The 15,729-nt window shown below is 37.4% G+C and overlaps 1 pseudogene across 1 annotated transcript; it reads right to left on the reverse strand.

Annotated features, from left to right (window-relative positions):
* Positions 1-7,983: 7,983 nt before the first annotated feature.
* On the reverse strand, positions 7,984-11,190 carry LOC308430863 (eukaryotic translation initiation factor 4E-like; annotated as a pseudogene). The gene is made up of 2 exons: positions 11,162-11,190; positions 7,984-8,652 (listed from the first exon to the last, which is right to left on the reverse strand). The product of its transcript is annotated as a eukaryotic translation initiation factor 4E-like (transcript).
* Between the last annotated feature and the right edge of the window lie 4,539 nt (positions 11,191-15,729).

Genomic DNA, 15,729 nt, shown 5'->3' on the forward strand with positions numbered 1-15,729 from the left:
AATACGTTGACTCATTCCAGGTTACATCCTGTTTTACATGTACTTTTTGCTCATTGTAACTAGTAAGATTAATGCAGAGTATCAAACCTTATAAAAAAAATAAAAAAATACAAGCACTGACACAATTGTATTTGTATACATTTATGCAAAAATGTTTAAAATTATTTTCTTTTATCTTTGTTTTTTAAAATAAAGTTTAAAAAATAAAAGAATTATGAGGTCAATGTTTCAATGTAGCTTAATGATAAGTTATAGACAGAAACAGCATTAGCAACTGCCAAATTAACATCAAGGATAGAGTAGCAGTAAGAGTGATCAAAGCACAGAACCAGTGGAGATGATTTCTATAGTGGCCAGAATGTGGGGCAGGCATAGTAGAAGATTTGGTAAGTTACACACCACTGTTATGCCTATCAAGATCTAGAGGTCTCTACTGCCAGTTAATGGTATAATAATCACTTGATGGAGACAATAAAGAGTGTTCTTTTACCAATAAAACACAATGTGATGTGGGAATCTTATTGTTTTTGGAAGTAACTATGTTCTAGTCTCTGGAGATTTGCCTGGGCCCATTTACTTCTAATTTTATAAGCAACCTGAATTTAATTTGCCAAAGTACAAAATAAGAATTTGAATCATTTCTACAACATGAGGTCCTGTAGAATGTGTAATTTAGCCTTGCTTCCAAAGAAAATTTTAAATATAACTGAAGTAAGATAATATGTAATATATAATTCAACAGATAATTCACTGTCTTTAACAAAATAGCTTTTAAGAATGCCAACACAACTGCAAGAAAAGAATGAATACCTGGCCACTGGTATCCAAAAGATCAAATAACTAGACAGTCTATGTTGCCATTGTGACACAGATATTATCAGGTATTTTTGCAAGCTTAGCAGTATGTATCATAAAATATAACAGATCATGTAGGAACAAGGTTGAGCACAGTAAGCGGATATTAGAAAGTTATTTGACTGGATGCGCTCAAACATTCTCAGGTTTACACATGTCCATTGAAGAGAGTCCCTTTATGAGCAGCTGACAAAGAAGAAAGTAATTAACTGTAGAGTAGAACAGGCCAGCTCAGTCTGTGAAATCAGAAAGAATGTGGCTATGCTCCAGCATGCTGAGGGTCATGTATGAAAGACAGGCTAGCTTGCTTTCTGGCTAGTGCACATGACAGGAAATTTGTATTCTGAAGTTCTCTGAAGAAAAATACTCAGATTTGGGCATAGCATTCAATGACTTATCCAGTAACTCACAAGCTAGAGAGAAACAACTGGCAGTGTTGATCCTAAACACAAAGTTATATGTGAGAAGCATCCAGGTAGGCCTATGGGCAAAATTATGAGAGTCTGTCATATGGACAATATATCATATCTCCCAGTCAATCAAATGTCTTACTCTCTACTACACTTATTACACTGCCAACCCTTGGGCAGCAGCCGTAAGCATCACTAAGGCTATGTAAAGGGCTTTGGCTCAACCTTCAGTCACCATGGTGATACAACTTCTCTACTACTTAGCACACAAAATTAATGAAAGGAAAGTTGACCATGTGCAAGGTAACCATTCCTTAAAAGATTCCAGCTTTGTTGTGGTGAGTTAACTGAGTTTAACAAATTCCCCCTGTAATATTGACAATTTATCTTGTTTTTACTTGGTGAATATATAGGTCAGCATTAACTGCAGACATACCCGAGGTAAAAAATGATGGTACTACATAACCTTAGATCATATCATGGTCCATACCACAGAAATGGTACACAGTAAGACTACTGTTGCTAGTTTGAGTGCTGTGCCATTCAAAGCTTCCAACCCAATAAATTGAATTATGATTATATTACTGTATCAAAATGGCACTTGAAAAGGGTTTTGTATACATGTTCTAGATGATATAAATGAAAACGTAATTTATACCCAGAGCAGAGAATACCTGTAGAAGCAGAAATGCTCTCACTATGACTCCCATTTACCCACTAGAGAAGCTACCCTATTTACTCCTCTTGATGACATGAAAAATATTGGATGTTGGTTTCCAGAGGCTATCAAGAGTTTTATAAAACTGAATTTGAGAAAACTCATGACTTCTTGTACAAGACAACCCATAAGAAAGTAATGAATATTATCACCAACCTGGCATGTAAAATTGACTCTAATTAGCATAATGAGAATAGTGGTTGAACAAATGCATCTCTGTATCAGGCAGTGCCTAACCAGGCATGTAGTACCAGCAGAGATAACTTAAAAAGATTATGTTCAAGTTATATGTTTATATAATGGTGAGGCAGGATAAGGAAGACCAAGAGATGTAGGACAAACTGACACAAGGAAGCTGTTCAGAAAATGATTTAACTGCAACCCTCAAACATGTCTTTCTGCAAGGACACTTCTGTATCTTGTTTGTTCAATGTTTCTTGTGTTCTTACTTTACTGCTGTCTGGGTCAAGATCTTACATAAAAGCCCAGACTGATGTGGAACTCACAATATAGTCTAGGCTAGCTGGAACTTTTACAATCTTCTGGCTTCAGTGCTGAAGTTAAGGTACCTCTACCATGATGCCTTGTATTCTCTGCTCTTAAGGTCTCTCCATTACACTGACCCAGAAAATTAACTATTATTTTCCAACAGTGTATGAACTTTTAGATCACAGTTACAATTACTTTTTCAATAGCAAGCACAGTAATTTTAAAAACAAATATAAGATGATTGTAGACTAACCCTACTGGTATCTTTTGCACCAGGCTGCTTTTATCTGATTCAGGCAGGACCAGAAAGAGTTAAATTATGAATACAGGTTTTTCCATTTGATAAAAGAAGCTGTTTTGCCTAGGGTTGTAACTCTCATGTAAGGTCTTCATGGGATGACTGTTTTGGTAGGACCCAAAAAACAGCACCACTGTTAGAGACTGAAAACTAATCAGGAAACAGGTCAGAATGTCTTGTGGTAGAAGCAGAGGCCTTAGATACCCATCATTAGATGGCTTTTTCCCTCAATATTTGATATGAAGTCCATGTATATTGCATATAAAGTGTTCATTACAGAAATACGTTGGCCTCTTCTTATTTCCCATGTTAAGTTGCAGAAGGACTTAGAAACAAAGCAGCAGAGTCTTAGTTTCAGTATAACTCAAACTAACAACTTCAGAGAAAATGAAAATTCTAAAAAAGCTTTACTCTTTACCCAGCTAGGTACTTGATAGAATTGAAGTTTCCCCTTATTCAATTTTTTTTTCTCTAAAAAAATAAGTTGTGATGGAGTATGGCCATTTCTCAAAACTTTTCTCTTGTATTAGGCTCTCTACTCTCTTCGTTGGTGCACTAAATACCTATGAAGGTGTTCTAGATCTTATGGGAAAGATTTCCTCATGCATGTGTTACAGTTCTGAATGGAAAAATATCCTGCATATCAGGAGCCAGGGAATATCACACATTACATTACACAGCAAGCCTCCCATAAAGATTTATTGGGAGAGACACAAGAGGGTGGCTGATACTTAGCAGAAGCATCAAGGAACAGAGCAGAAGACAAGTAGGGTTTCTTGTGGCGATGAAAGTTTCTGGGGTGGAGATTTGCAGGGTGGGTTTGGTAATAATTCAGGCTAATCCCAAGTAAGTTTTCAGGCTCAACGGTTGGTGAGCTTTGGTAGGTATTCAAACCAAGAAGGCAGCTTGGACTTTTTACTCTACAACCTGGCGTGGTTAATGTGTTATATATTGTTTAATCTTTACTTAAATTGTCTCCTCCTCTTTGCCATAAGCACTTCACTGCCTCTTTGTTGCTGTCATAAAATTTGTCTGAGAATATGTTTTGCTGAGAGTGAAGCTCTTACTCTACTTAGCATGCACAGTGCTGTCGGAAGGAGAAGCTTAGAGTACACACTTCAGGGACTCGACATTACCTAATGAGGTGCATGACATCATCAACTATGAGTGAGCTTTCCTGCCTTCATTTTGCTTCTATAGATAGCAAGTGGCAGCTGTCAGCAGTGAGGACAGCTTAAGTTCTTTTCAAAGGAAATTTTCTCTCCTTCTGCAAGAAAGAAGATAGGAAATCTCTTTTCTACCACACACTGGTAGAAGCTGACTCTCAGCGAGCTTTATTCTCCAGTCATGTGGAGAAAAAAACCCACTGACTGCAAGTTACACATTCTTACATGGAAGAGCCTGACTATTTCTTTAAATCTCATTTGATCATGTTCAGAAGATATAAAGTTATTTCCATAACCGGGGGCCTTCTGCTGTAGTAGCTTGCTATAGTCATATGTCTGGAACCATGTAGATATGACACTCAAGTATTTCATCAGATGTTCAACCAATATGTTTGTTTGTTTGTTTCTGTACTTCATTGTTTGGACTTGCTAGAACTGAGTCCTGTCCGTGTAACTTATCAGCTCTGCAATCTAGAAAGAGACAGTGTGTTCTGTCCATTATCTCTGAGATGAGATGGCCTTTATATTAATTAGAGAATTTACATGATGAACTGTGAAACTATGCATATTGGTTGACTGTCACTGTCATACTTGCTGAGTGAAATTTACTCGAGCTGTACAAGTTTCTAAGGTGCTGAATGAAACACTGATTTTTGACTGAACTGCTAAAAATATGGAAAATGCTGGCTATGGAGGTCTACAGAAAAGGAAATCAAACAAAAGAATCATTTTGTGAGTGTAGCTTTGATTCTTAGATTAACAAGCCTGTTCAAGAAGAAAGCCTCTGATGATTTTTAAGCTTTGCTCACCTTTCTTACAGTGGAGCTAATAGATACTTATAAGAAAATTATAGGCTCAATGCTAGTTATAAAACAATGTGGATTTGTTTTCTTTTGTTTTGGCATGCTTTACACTTTTTAGGTTAGTTTAGCTTGCTTTTTATTTTTTGCCTTGTTTTCAGAGGTTGGGGGGGAGAGACAGAGAGAGACAGAGAGACAGAGACAGACAAAGACAAAGTGGCAGAGAAAGAGAGAACAGGAAAGTGGGTGAATATGGAGGTGGTGAGGATCCTGGAACAGGTGGGTAAGGGGAAAGTATATGTATTAATTTTTAAAGACATAAACTATACAATGGAGTACTTACTACTCAGCTATTAAAAACAATGACTTCATAACATTCCTATGCAAATGGACAGAACTAGAAACTATCATCCTCAGTGTTGTAACCCAGTTACAAAAAACACACATGGTATGTACTCACTGATAAGTGGATATGAGCTCAAAAACCTCAGAATACCCAATAAACAATTCACAAAAATTATGAAGCTCAAAAAACAAAAAAAAAAAAAAGGAAGTCCAGGATGTAGATGTGTCAATCCTTCTTAGAAGGGAGAACAAAACACTCACGGAACAAAATAATGGGACAAATAGAGGAGCAGGGATTAGAGAAAAGATAATCCAGAGACTGCCTCACCTGGGGAGCTTTCCCATACACAGTCACTGTACCCACATACTATTGCTGAAGCCAAGAATCTGATATGGTGTTTCCTCAAAGGCTCTACCATAGCTATACTGATACTGATACCCACCATTTGGCTGTGGGCATCTGCATCTGTCTGAGTTAGCTGCTTGATGGAGTCTCTTAAAGAACAGTTATGCTAGACTCCTATCTGCAGGCATAGCAGCACATCATTAATAGTGTTAGGAATTAGTGTTTGTCCATGGGATGGGTCTCAAGTTGGACCCATTTTTGATGGGTCATTGCCTCATTTTCTATTCCTTCCCCATCCTTGCGTTTCTTGTAAACAGGATAAATTTCAGAAAGAAAGTGTTGTAGGTTGGTTGATGTACCTATCACTCTATTGGGTACAGAAAGTGGCCATTTCAGGTTTCATATCTCCAGTGCTGTGGGTCACAGCTAAGGTCACCTTCACCGGTTCTTGAGTGTCTCCCTTATCTCAGGTCTCAGTCTCTTCTTGGAGATGCCCCCACTTCCCCAGCCCAATCAGTTGCAGTTTCCATTTACTCTCATGGCCATCTGGCCAATCCTCTCATCCTGCACTGCACCTAATTCTGAACACCTCTATTCCCCTCCAAACACCCTCCCACCCAGTTTCCTTTGTCCATCTGCCTTTTATGACTTATTCCTCCTTCTAAGTAAGAGTCAAGCATCCTCACTTGTGCCTGCCTTCTTGTTTAGCTTCTTTGTGTGTGTGTGTGTGTGTGTGTGTGTGTGTGTGTGTGTGTGTGTAGTCTAGCATGGGTGTTCTATACTAATATTTTATGGATAGAATCTACTTGTAAGTGAGTACATACCATGCATATCCTTTAAAGTCTGGATTAACCTTACTCAGGATAATATTCTTAAGCTTCATCATGCAAAATTTGTCTGCAAAATTTATGGTGCTTTTGTTTTTAATAGCCAAGTGTACTTCATGGTGTAGATGTACCACATTTTCTTTATCCATTCTTCAGTTGAAGGACGTCTAGGTTGATTCCAGTTTCTGGCTTTTATAAATAAAACTGCTATGAACATAATTGAGTAAGTGTCTCTGTGGGATTGTGGAGCATCGTTGGATATATACCTAGGAGTAGTATAACCCTCCCACCATTGACAGAGGAGTGTTTCTCTTGCTCCACATCCTTGGCAGTTTGTGCTATCACTTGAGTTTTTGATCCAAATCATTTTGAATGGTGTAAGATGATATCTCAGAGTCATTTTGATTTCACTGTTGTTTGCATTTTCCTGCTAAGGACTAAGAATATTTCTTTACGTGTTTCTTGGACATTCAAGATTCCTCTGTTGAAAACTTCATTTTTCTCTGTGTCCTACTTTATAATTAGAATGTTTGAGTTATTTGTTTTTAACTCCTTGGGTTCTTTATATATTTTGGACATTAATCCTGTGTCAGATGTAGGGTTGGTAAAGTTCTTTTCCCATTTTGTAGGCTGCTGTTTTGTCACATTAATGGTGTCCTTGGCCTTGTCAAATATTTTCAGTTTCATGAAGTCTCATTTATTGTTTGTTGATCTTAGTGACTGGACTATTGGTATTCTGTTTAGCATTTTTTCTTCTGTGCCAATTTGTACCTCATCTATTAGATTACTGTGTTGGGTTTTTTTTTTTTTTGATAATTCACTGTACACATTTTATTTACAGTTTTGTACACTGTATTAATGTGGATGAGACCGCTTTTTTACTTGAGCCATTGTAACTAAAGCAAAATAACTGAAGTGATACAAAGTGTTAACATACAGCATAAAGATACAAAAGCAGACATATTAATTCTAGTTAGGAATGTAATTATGGTGTTACATTTTTATTGTCCACAGTTATGTTTGGAGATCACACAGGCATAGATCACTGATTTGAATGAAATGCATAAGTTTGTAGCAAAGCTTTGTAGTTACAAAGAAACAAAAATATATAAAACAATGCCCAAATTTAATGTTTATTCCACCTTTCTGTCATATTCCTGGATCCTTCACCAATGTTACATGTGGAAAAAAAACAAAATCAAAACAAATGAAAAATTTAAATCAGAATCACTAATATTACCAAGGAAGGAAACAAATAACATCTAGCAGCCATCAGCAAAAGGACAGCAAGGACAATGCTGTGTCAGAAAACAAAAGGTTGCTAGACAGCTGTATTCAGACTCCAACAAAGCCCACTCCTGTGTAGACTGGAACTGAACCAGATCTCTTCCTGCTAAAGTAATAGAAATGCAAGTTCTTAGGTGTGTGTGTCCTGGTGATGTTAACCAGCTGTTACAGAGCAGGCCAGGAACACATCTGTGGGTTCTGGGGTGGTGATGTATACTATAATTCTTTGATTGGGATTCTGGACACCATAGCAAACAGTGGGAGTGGGGGAAGAGAATGGACACAGAAGTACAAGACAAAGGCGAAGGAGACTTCTCATATCTTAGCAACACTTGCATGAAATCAATTTCAGTGCAGTCCGCTCTGTTTCGATGAGGCTTTGGTTCAGCTCCCAATCTCAACTGTCTGACACAGTCTCCTGTGAGAATTCTCAGGTGTCTTCTTAAACAACAAACTTGTTTTTAGTGGTGGAGCCACCCTTTGTAGCTGTGTCTGCATGGGACTGATAACCAATCACTACCTTTGGAGGAAATCCTAAACTTTCCTTGCACACCCTCCCTATGTATGTGACTGTATCTGTTTTCACATTCAGTCATCTATACTGCTATCTTATCACCTTTAGCTCTAACATTAACAAGAGTTCTACAGATATTATCACTGTAGTCATCAAAAGATTCTCCAATAAGGCACAGCAGTGTCTCTAGCCAAAAGCAATCGAGGTCACTTTCTCTCTGCTGCTTGTTCACTGTGATTAGGCATTGTCCTACATGCCCCCATTGTCTTCCCACATAGACTCAGTACCATCCACAGAGCACTGTACTCAAGCCTGCTAAAGCCAACTGCCTGAATTTGTGGCCAGTTTTTACAAACACATGAATGGTCTGGTCGCCCAAAAGTTTTCAACAGTATCAAACTTAGAGATCAATCAAGGGTTTGTTTGCCAAGTTTTGCTTTTATCCTTAAAAACAAAACAAACAAACAAAAACAAAAAACAAAAACCAGAGTCCTGTAGAGGGTGTTTAATATAGTGCTCTGGGTTAACAACCTCCTGATTAGATCTGTTTTTTCCTCTTCCAAAAGTGGGGGATTGATTGGTGGTAGGGTTGGATTCCTAATGGAAAATGTTCAGTTCCACAGTTGCTATCTTAGATCAATCTGATCACACAGCTGCTCCTGAAATGTGTGTGTGGGGAGAGGGGTGAGAAGTGTGTTGTTTTATGTTGAAGTCTTTGATCTAATGGGTGTTGAGATTTGTGCAGAGTGATAAATATGGTTTTATTTGCATTCTTCTATATGCTGACATCCAGTTAGACTAGCACCATTTGCTGAAGATGCTTTCCCTTTTCCATTGCTTAGTTTGCCTTTTCTGTCAAAAACCAAGTGTCCGTAAGTGTGTCGATATTTTTTCTGCATCTTTAATTCAATTCCAGATTCCATTAATCAATATGTCTGCCTTTATGTCAACACCATGCAAATTTTATTGCTATTGATATTTTATAATCTTAGTTCAAGATTTACCACTTTCACTTTGTAACTAGTAAAATCTAGTCAGACTGCTTTTGGAAGATTTGGGAAAAAAGGGAATGGTTCTAATAATCTTAAGAGCACACTTAATTATTGATAAATTCTGATGAATTCCCACAGTGTTTGAAAAAATAGTTGCCTTGATGAATTCTGGTAGGAAATGCAAATCACTGTTATCAGCTCAAATTATCAGTTTATCATTATTCATTTATAAAATTCTGGGCAATGAGGAAAAAAAACCTTGTATTAATTCAACTCTTTCATAGTTCATAAATAGGATTTATACATCTCCATGAAGCATGGAATGAATCCTAGTAAATGTTGTGATAAAATTACCTTTTTTAAAACTAAAATAAATGATAACATGTGTGTGTGTTGAGGTATGAAAACACATTTACATTTATATATAAATTTATAGGAATATAAAAGTTAAAATTATTTTTTCATGAGTAAAATTAAATATTAACACCTTGTGTAAAATATTAAAAATTCAATTAGTTAAACATAAATATTCTGAGGTATTCAGTTTATTCTGAGTAAGAAATATGGTTTATTTTGTTGACAATCAAGAATCCATTTTTGAGATGACTTATTTAATGAATTTCTATTTTTAGTTGAAAAAATGTTTGTTAAAAATCTTTTAAATGCATTTTGAAGGAATAACTGAAACTTTGTAAAGTGATTAGTAATTTGGTAATTGAAATAATGGTGTCTATAAAAGTACAGGTATACGGCACGTGAGAAGAGGAAGAGACCTGAGCATACAGTGAGCAAAAAAGGATGAACAGGAAAAAAAATGTCTTTTATATGTGTAAAGATGATTTAGCTATATATGTTCACATATGCATATATAGTTATATGAATATACATTTAAAAGCAGAAAAGGTATTAATTTAAGAGCAGTAACAGGCCAAAAAGACTAGTAGGATAAATCAGACATAGGGGTGAGGGTTTAATAGGAGCAAAATACAATGATGTATATGTATAAACATTATAATAAAATCCACCCTATTGTATACTAATTTAAAGTTAATATGTGTATAAAGGTAAAGATAACAATGACAAAATCATAAAGATATAACATATGAAATAGTAGAGGAGTGCTGTGTTTCTGAAATGGCAGAGAAGACATGCGCTCTTGCCTCTTGCCTTGAAGGTCTGTTGATCTGAGTTTCAAATTCTCAAAACCCATGAATAAAAGCAAAGAATTGACTTCAAAACATTTTGATCCAAGCTATACAGACCTATTCTGACACAGACATACACAAAAATTCACCTCTTTCTCCCCCTCCACTCTCTCTCTCTCAAACACACACATGCACACACTTTACAATAATGATAAATATAATTTGGTTTCAAAGAAAGCCTATATCATAAAGCAAGTTCAAAGCCACAGTGTTCTACAGAAGATGTCTTACCTCAAATTATAGATAGATAAGTGGGTAGCTAAATAGATAGATGAAAAATAGAAAATAGATAGTTAGGTAGATAGATAGATAGATAGATAGATAGATAGATAGATAGATAGATAGAAACATACATACATACATACATACAAACAAACATACGTACACACATACATACACACACACATACATACATACATACATATATACATACATAGAGTCACTTTATTGCATTTCCTTCTGTCACCATAATGAATGAAACAAAATGCCCTGATTTGAGAGAGGAAAGTCAACATTCTATGGGAGATTAAAGCAGGACATGCTTGCACACAAGCACAGGAAATGAGCACAATTTTAGATTTGCAGAATCTCTTTCCTTCTCTTACCCTCACTATAATTGTTCAAGGCGATCATCAACATTTATAAACATTCTTTCTATATAAAGGACAGAGAAGGTATGCTTGGTAAACTTCACAATTTTAATTTAGTAATATTAGTTTGTGATATCTGGTTGTGTCAAAAAAGACTGAAATTCTGAAATTTTTACCTCAAACTAAATTCTTGGTTTTTTTTTTGTTTTTTTTTTTTTTTTTTTTTTTTTTTTTTTTTTTTTTTTTGGAGGCTCTAGTCTTTTCCCCATTTATGGGCACAAAATATACGCAAGTCCTTTCCAATGATACAGTCATATACTTGCAGTGGTACTTGTTTTCTGCTACCATATTGACATTTTTTCGGATAATTAAAAAGTGGGAAAACTTGTTTATCAGGTGTAGGAGTTCTCTGGTGAAATTTTTGGGGTCACTTAAGTACACTATCATGTCATCAGCAAAGAGTGGCAAAGTAGCTGGATACAAAATTAACTCAAACAAATCAGTAGCCTTTCTATACTCAAATGACAAACATATGGAAAAAGAAATTAGGGAAAACGTACCCTTCACAATCGTCACAAAAACTATGAAATACCTTGGTGTGACTCTAACTAATCAAGTGTATGACAAGAACATCAAACCTTTAAAGAAGGAAATTGAGGATGAACTCAGAAAATGGAAATATCTCCCTTGCTCATGGATTGGAAGAATCAACATTTTAAAAATCCTACCAAAAGCAATTTACCGATTCAATGCAATCCCCATCAAAATTCCAACCAAGTTCTTCATGGAATTGGAAAGATCAATGTGCAATTTCATATGGAATTACAAAAGACCTAGAATAGCGAAATCCATCCTCAACAACAAGAAAACACCTGCAGGAATCACTATCCCTGACCTCAAGCTATATTACAAGGCAAGGAGCTACTGGTGGGTGGGAAACCTGGGCTGCCGGGGAGCAGAGAGATCTCTGCGGAGTGCACACGGAAAGTGAACCCCCTGCCTTGCCCTGCCCTGCCTTACCCAATCCAGTGACTAGGAACAGAAAATTAGAACTTCTGTTTCCACCCAGAGGCGACTTCAGGACGCAGAGCAGAGCCCGGCCCATCTGCTGCCCAGCCCATCTGCTACCCGAAACAGCAGCTCATAAAGGCTGAACAACTGGTGAGTGGGAGACCTAGGCTGCAGAGGAGCAGAGAGATCTCTGTGGAGTGCACACGGAAAGTGCACCCCCTGCCTTCTATGCCCTGCCTTGCCCGATCCAACGATTGGGAACAGAAAATTAGAACTTCTGTTTCCACCTGGAGCAACTTCAGGATGCAGAGCAGAGCCTGGACCATCTGCCACCCAGAATGGCGGCTCGTAGAGTCTGAGCAACTGGTGAATGGGAGACCTGGGCTGCCAGGGAGCAGAGAGATCTCTGCGGAGTGCACACAGAAAGTGAACCCCTGCCTTGCCCTGCCCTGCCTTGCCCGATCCAGCGACTGGGAACAGAAAATTAGAACTTCTGTTTTACCCGGAGGCGACTTCAGGACACAGAGCAGAGCCCGGCCGATCTGCTACCCAGAACAGCAGCTCGTAAAGGCTGAACAACTGGTGAGTGGAAGTCCTAGGATGTAGGAAAGCAGAGAGATCTCTGCGGAGTGCTCACGGAAAGTGTACCCCCTGCCTTGCCCTGCCCTGCCGTGCCTGATCCAGCGACCAAAAACAGAACGTTGGAACTTCTGTTCCCACCCGACGACTCTGAGGCATAGAACAGGGCTAAGCCCATCTGACACCTGTACCATTGGAGATCCAGGGACACAGACCAGATACAAGGGAAAGGCAAGCACATATCACTGACAACAAAATGGCAAGAGGAAACCGAAAGAGTATAGCCCAAGGAAACCAAGACAATCTAGCAACAGCAGAACCCAGCTCTCCCATAACAGCAAACATCGGAATTCCAAACACTCCAGAAAAAGAAGACACAGACCTGAAATCATACCTCAAGATGCTGATAGAGATACTTAAACCAGAAAGGGAGGAAAAGCAAAAAGATTCAGAAGCTTTTAAAGAAGAAACAAGAAGAAAACTCAAATAACTCAAAGAACTAGAGGAAAACAGAACCAAAGAAATTAAGGAATAGAAGAGGGATATTAAAACAGAAATTGACACAATAAAGAAAACGCTAAAAGAGATAACCCTAGAGTCAGAACAACAAAAAAAGAAATCAGGAGTCACAGAAGCAAGCATTTCCAATAGATTATAGAAGATCGAAGAGAGAATCTCGGAGGCAGAAGACAACATTGCAAACATAGACAAAACAGTCAGAGAAGATGCAAAAAAATAAAAAGCTCCTAACCAAAAATGTCCATGAAATCCAAGACAAAAAAGGAAGACCGAACAGAAGGATAATAGGAATGGAAGAGGGAGAAGAGTAATAACTAAGAAGCACAGAAAATATCTTCAAAAAATTCGGAGAAGAAAACTTCCCTACCCTCAAGAATGAGATGACCACGAGCATATAAGAAGCCTTCAGAACTCCAAATAGGGTGGACCAGAAAAGAAATACCTCCCAACACATAATAGTAAAAACATCAAGTGCCCAAAGCAAAGAAAGAATACTAAAAGCAGTAAGGGAAAAAGGTCAGGTAACATATAAAGGCAGACCAATCAGACTCACACCCGATTTCTCAACAGAGACTATGAAAGCTATAAGAGCCTGGACAGACATCATGCACTCCTTAAGAGAGCACAAGTGCCAGCCCAAGCTGCTATACCCAGCAAAACTATCAATCACCATCGATGGAGAGAAGAAGATATTTCAACACAAATTAAAATTCACACAATATCTGATCACAAACCCAGCACTACAATGAATTATAGGTGGAAAACCCAATACAATGAGGGACAATAAAGCCTACTAAAAGCAAGAAAACTCCTAAAGAAGAAAACTAAAAGAAGAAAAAAACCAGACACAACTCAACCCAAAAAAGCAATAATGGCAGGAAACAGAAACAACCATTCCTTGATATCTATTAACATAAATGGTCTCAACTCCCCAATCAAGAGACATAGACTATCAGACTGGATAAATAAACAAAATCCAGCCTTTTTCTGCATACAGGAAACTCATCTCAGAGACAGAGACAGGCACTATCTCAGAGTAAAAGGGAGAGACAAAAAACTTCCAATCAAACAGCTCCAAGAAGCAAGCTGGATTGGCTATTCTAATATCGAATAAAGTAAATTTCCAACCAAAAGTTATCAAAAAAGATAAGGAAGGACACTTTTTACCCATTACCGGGGAAATCTGTCAGGAGGAACTCTCAATCCTTAACATATATGCTCCAAATAAAAAAGCACCGACATTCTTAAAAGAAAACCTATTAAAGCTCAAAAAAAATTTCACCCCACACAATAATAGTGGGAGACTTTAATACCCCACTCTCACCAATGGACAGATAATGGAAACAGAAACTGAACAAGGACACTGAAAAACTAGCAGAGACTTTGAACCAACAAGAATTAATAGATATATACAGAACATATTAGCCTAAAATAAAAGAATACACCTTCACTAACCACCCCATGGCACCTTTTTGAAAATTGACCACATAATTGGACACAGAATGAGCCTCAATCGATATAAGAAGATTGAAATACTCCCATGCATCCTCTCAGATCACCATGGTCTACCACTGGTCTTTAACAACAACAAAGACAACAGAAAGCCCACATACACATGGAAACTAAACAATGCTCTGTTAAACGATAGCAGGGTCAAATAAGAAATAAAGAAAGAAATTAAGGATTTTCTAGAATTCAACGAAAACAAAAACACAACATATCCAAACTTATGGGATGCAATGAAAGCAGTATTAAGAGGAAAACTCATAGCCCTAATTGCTTACAAAAAGAAACTGGAGAGAGCCTACATCAGCAACCTGACAGCACAGCTAAAAGCCCTAGAACAAAAGAAAGAAAATATACCCAAAAAGAGTAGAAGGCAAGAAATAATCATAATTAGGTCAGAAATAGACCAAATAGAAACAAAAAGAACCATTGAAAAAATCAACAAAACCAAGAGTTGGTTCTTTGAGAAAATCAACAAGATTGATAAACCCCTAGCCAGACTAACTAGAGGGCAAAGAGAGAGTATCCAAATTAAAAAAATCAGAAAGGAAATTGGCGACATAACAACTAAAACTGAGGAAATTCAAGAAATCATCAGATCCTACTACAAAAACTTATACTCCAGAAAATTGGAAAATCTGGTGGAAATGGACGAATTCCTAGACAGATACAAGATCCCAAAGTTTAACCAGGACCAAGTAAACCATCTAAATAACCCTATAACACCTAAATAAATAGAAGAAGTCATCAAAAGCCTCCCTACCAAAAAAAGCCCAGGTCCAGACGGGTTCAGTGCAGAATTTTATCAGACATTTATTGGGAAATAACACCAATACTCTCTAAATTATTCCAAAAGATAGAATCAGATGAAATATTACCCAACTCATTTTTTGAGGCTACAGTAACCCTCGTACCTAAACCACACTAAGACCCTACAAGGAAAGGGAACTTCAGACAAATCTCACTTATGAACATTGATGCAAAAATACTCAACAAAATCCTTGCAAACCGAATCCAAGAACACATCAAAACAATCATTCATCATGACCAAGTAGGCTTCATCCCTGGGATGCAGGGATGGTTTAACATAAGGAAATCCATCAACGTAATCCACCATATAAACAAACTCAAGAACAAAACCACACGGTCATCTCAGTAGATGCTGAGAAAGCATTTGACAAAATTCAACAGCCACCAGAAACAATGACTTAACAAAATTCTTAAGAAAATGGCTGCATCTAGAGAATATCATCCTGAGTGAGATAACCCAGT

This window comes from Micromys minutus (assembly GCF_963924665.1).
Source record: "Micromys minutus genome assembly, chromosome: 16".
NCBI classification, from domain to species: Eukaryota; Metazoa; Chordata; class Mammalia; order Rodentia; family Muridae; genus Micromys; species Micromys minutus.